This window comes from Pagrus pagrus (genome assembly GCF_965226575.1).
Source record: "Pagrus pagrus genome assembly, chromosome: 4".
In the NCBI taxonomy this organism is placed as follows: Eukaryota; Metazoa; Chordata; class Actinopteri; order Spariformes; family Sparidae; genus Pagrus; species Pagrus pagrus.
The window spans coordinates 13,806,272-13,810,989 of record NC_140188.1 but is presented as its reverse complement, the minus strand read 5'-3'; the positions used below and the strand labels follow the sequence as shown (position 1 = coordinate 13,810,989).

The 4,718-nt window shown below is 43.0% G+C and overlaps 1 pseudogene across 1 annotated transcript; it reads right to left on the bottom strand.

Moving 5' to 3' along the window:
* Positions 1-215: 215 nt before the first annotated feature.
* On the bottom strand, positions 216-3,068 carry LOC311256181 (myosin regulatory light chain 2, ventricular/cardiac muscle isoform-like; annotated as a pseudogene). Its single transcript has 5 exons — positions 3,051-3,068; positions 2,783-2,840; positions 2,013-2,089; positions 1,736-1,784; positions 216-335 (listed from the first exon to the last, which is right to left on the bottom strand). The product of its transcript is annotated as a myosin regulatory light chain 2, ventricular/cardiac muscle isoform-like (transcript).
* Between the last annotated feature and the right edge of the window lie 1,650 nt (positions 3,069-4,718).

Here is a 4,718-nt window from a genome sequence, read left to right as displayed (position 1 = left end):
CTTTGTTGTTTAATTTGCGTGAGACTCAGCAGATATTTATCTGTGTTGATTATTGAAGTGAGATTAAAGTCACAACAACAAAGGGATTCATTTCGCAGAGTCACCACTTTATTGCACATAATTACATTCACACCCGCTGTAGCTGCACCGCAACTTCACAGCCAGGCGAGACTGTTTACAAGCAGGAGCTCCTCGTCCTCCTCCTCTACTTCTTTTCATGCGTCTGTCTCGTCTCCTCGCTCTTTGTCCTCTCCGTGGGTGATCACATAACACGAGCTCCTGTCGTCAAGGTTACCAGCGACATCCAGAGGGACATTTGCAAACATCTGATCTACCTGTAAGCAAACAGGTAAAGGGTTTACCGCACTTTTTTCTGTTACAGCTGTCGTGACGAGCGGAGTTGTCAGGATCACACATGCTATTACATCTACAGACAAATACAGAGCTGGCTTTTGCCATTCAATTAGCTCATCAGAACGGGGAGATAAGTGCAGTTATGTATCATTGTCATATATTCCACTCTGGCCTCTTTGTGCACTCTTTCATCTACGCTCTGCCTGCCTGTTTCTGTCTTCCTCCCTCCTCCTCCACCACCACCACCACCTCCTCCTCCGCCTGTTTCTCTCCTCTTGTTTTTCCTGTCTACTGAACAGAGACATGTTGATATGAGGCCCGCTTGCACGGCCACAAGGGAACGAGTCTCTGGTGCTTTTGATCAGCTGCAAGATCAGACATGTCCACAGCTCCCCCGTGTACACTCCAGTGACTGATCATGCAGTATAATGGGCAGGCACAGACAACCAAAGATGCACACCCACACATGTTCTCTCCATAGATCATACAAGCACACACATACACACACGAACACACACACACACACCCATTGCAGAGGGCATGTGGTCCATGTGTTGGCTCTAGTCACAGTGGGGTGGCTTGTTTGCTGGACACAAGGGAGCGAGAGGGAGATGGTGTGTGCGATTTCCCCTTTCTTGCCCTTTTTTTTTTGCCTTTGACAGTAAGATGGATGATTGCAATCACAGGAGCCATCAGTGAGACAGAGTGGAGGTCTATGGGGCAGCGAGACACAGCCATGGGAAACCAGCCGTCAGATTACTGCGCCGCGCTGCCATGGGAACGCTGTGCTGTTTATTTGTCTGGGGGTTTTGTTGTTTCATATGCATTTCCCCCCGCCCTCCCTGTTCCCCCCTCCGTTTGATGTACAGAACATGAAAGCTTCCTGGTGAAATATGTGCAAGGCCGAGCGAGAGAAGGAGAGCGTTTACGTTTCACAACATGGTGAGCCTTCTGTAAGTCAATATGTCTCCTCAAACCAGTACAAATGTGACAGATTTCATAGCGATTAGACCGGTCTCTTTGATCCCTTGAGAGAATGAGAGGCAGACTTTTCACTCCCCAGTCAGCGGATGTTTTTAAGAGAAACATCTGTTGCTGCACAAATGAGATTACTGTGTCTCTAGCCGGGGGCCATGTAGGTTATGAATGGCACTGTTACAGAGGAGGGGGTCTGGAGGAGAGCTGAGAAGGATCTTTGTAATAAGCTGTAGCTGGTAGTTAAAGGGTTTAAATCAAATTAAATGGCCTCAGATTCTGGGTATTCATCAGCGCTCACCTTCAACTTGTTCAGTGGGTGTCGCCACCGCTGCCCGTACCTTTGAATCACATATCTCATATTGATACATCCAATATTTCACCCCGTTGCCAAGCAACAACTCACCTCATCCTCTGTAAACTTGTCAGCCTGTGACACGAGGTGATATCTTATCCTGCAGGAGAAGAGCAGGAAAGAAGAATTACTGTTTCATCTCTTTGACTTTGAATTAACTGTGATCTTCACTCAACGAGATATGCATTATCTGCACGCAGGGACTTTGTTAATGATGCACATTCTGTTACACAGTACAAGCTGATTCGTTCTGTGTGAGCCACAGAGCCATTTCTGCCGTGTCTGTGCAGATTTGAGAGGAAAATCACACACACACACACAGACACACTCCTCCCCCCAGAGGACTCCTGTTCCTTCTGGGTCAGAGCTTGAAGGCGTTGTGTATCGTCTCCTCTGGGTCAGATCCTGACAAAACACAGGTAAAGCTGCGAGGAACAACTGCTCATCTGTGTAGACATGATGCGGACTGCGCTCTCGCAGTTTCACATGATACTTTATGTGTCATCGCTGGCTTTTCTTTAATGTTTTTGATGCTGTTGATGTTTTTCATGCAGCAATTCCCTCAATCCAAGGCAAGTTTTTCAAGATTTGGACTGAGCTAAGCATGAATAAAGGATCACTTAAAACAATAACACAAGCCAAACTAAAAGAAAATATTTTAGATCAAGATACCCAACATTAGACACTAGGAATCTATGATTATTAGTCATTTCTGCATAAATATGACTTTGTTTTTCTGAGAAATGAGAATGAAATTTAAATCACCCATGTGTCCAACTTCTACTGAAAAGAAAAAGACAAGTAAACTAATGCTGAAACTCCAAAATTGAAAAAAAAAACATGTTGAGCAATACACTGAAGTGGCTCCTGAACACTCCTTCATCATCTCACTGAGGTAATCATTACCAACGTTCAGGCAACCTGCCATCCATTCATTATACTTGTTGACTGTGATCATGTAGGGAAATACGCATCAGTGAAACAACAAAAGCAAGAAGAAAATCCCAACACAAAGAAAGGTCCAGATGTACAGCTGCATTCTGAGCTTGTTATGTGCAAATACAAAATGTGCCTGAACGAGTAATAGCTAATAAATACCTCTACTATCGCTCTTATCAGTGCTACTGTCTTTGTTCTGCTCCATAAACATGAACGCCTGCAAGCAGAGGTCAGTTACACAGGTTACCAGAGGAGGCAGTACAGCTCCACACAGCAGGAAGGACAGAGCTGGAGTCCTACATGTACTGTACACACACATACACACACAGTGGTAACACTTTATATCATCCCATAACTAGCTGTTTATTAGCATGCATATAAGCAGCATAATGACTCTTTATAATCATTATAAAGCACTTATTCATACCTTATTCTGCACGACCATTATCTAAATCTTCTAGGCCACTATTCCTTCAAAAAACCCCTATATACCTCTTATTGCTTACAAAACACAAATGTACAAGTGTTATTAGTGTCCACATAAATCTTTCTAGCTTAGAACATGTTCCACAATCTCAGTTGAAGCTCATAACTCACTTGTAGTTTGACATTTATGAACCTAAACAGGTTCAGGTTCAGGTTGAGCAAGGCCGCACTTCATGATGGGGGAAATATTCTGTGGTTGACAGATTTATTTTAGAGTTATCAGGACATAATTAACACCTGTAGTTTTGTGGGTTTTGTAACAGAAAAATAGTCCGTGTCATCCTCATTAAAGCATATTAAAGGATAAGTTCATCCAAAAATTTGTTTCGTAGTCCTCAAAACATTTAATGAGCTTCACAGGAAAAACAGAGTTGCAGCACTCTGCCAAACAACTGAAGTAGTTGGGGACTTGTGATAAAACGCTAACGCTTTTGGCTTGGCCGCTGCAGTGAAAATTTTGGCTTGAATAAAGGTGTAAATAAAATATTTGCGAATCAATCGGAGATATCAGAGCTACTGGAGATATGAATTACACTGGACCGGATGTATCGAGCCATTCTTGTTGCTTTTTTCATGTGTTGAAACAAGTCCTCGTCTACTTCAGTTGTTCAGGACAATGCTGTGATGCTGTTTTGCTGTGAGGCTCCAGAAATGTTTCGTGGACTATGAAACTTCACCTGACTTTCCATCAGCATGAGGGTGAGTAGATAATGACTGAATTTACATTTTTGGGTGAAGCTGTCCTTGAAGATCGTGATTTATACGACAGCTTCCTTACTTTCATTTGATAAGCAGCAAGTAGGAGGCTCTTGACGGAAAACTCTTCTCGTAGCATATACTCATGCAGATGAAGTGCTCTACAATGACGAATAAAGAGCCAGTGTATTACTAATATGCATGCTAATGAGCAACAGGTTAATGGTCAACATGTGCTCCGTAATATAAAGTATTACCCACTGAGTTTCACCTCAGCATCTGTCCTCTAGCCTCCTGGATCTGGTTCTGCTTAAACATATCAACCTTCTTCTCGTCCTGTGACAGAACAGATGCGTTCGATGAGAGAGGAGGTCAATGGCGGTTCTCCTTGTGTCAAATCAACAGATGTGGGAACCAACCTCAGTCAGCAGAAACACAAAAAAATGTGACTTCTCTACATCAGGACAGCTCGGGATGGCTGTTTTTCTCTTTACAAACAATCTAGAGCTGCAGCGATTAATCTATTTATCCACAAAACAAGACATTTGAGGACGTCATCACTGGAAATCTTTGGGGAACGCTGATCAACAATTTTTTGACGTTTTAAAGACCAAACAATTAATCGATTTATCGAGAAAATAGTCGACAGATTAATTGAGCCTTAAAACAGACTGACCCCATCATTTTCAGTATCAGTTGCTTTTTACTGCAGTAAAATGGGAGGAGATACATGAGGAGCACAATATTTGCACACCAGTGAGTGCAATACACCTGCAAGACATCCTACACAGCCTGTTTCTGCGGTGTGGATCATCTGTCAGCCTTCTATGTTTCACTAGAAACAATAAGAGGTGTGCCCTTCCTTTATATACTACTAGGTCAACTGTACAACATCCCACAGTGGAGACGTATG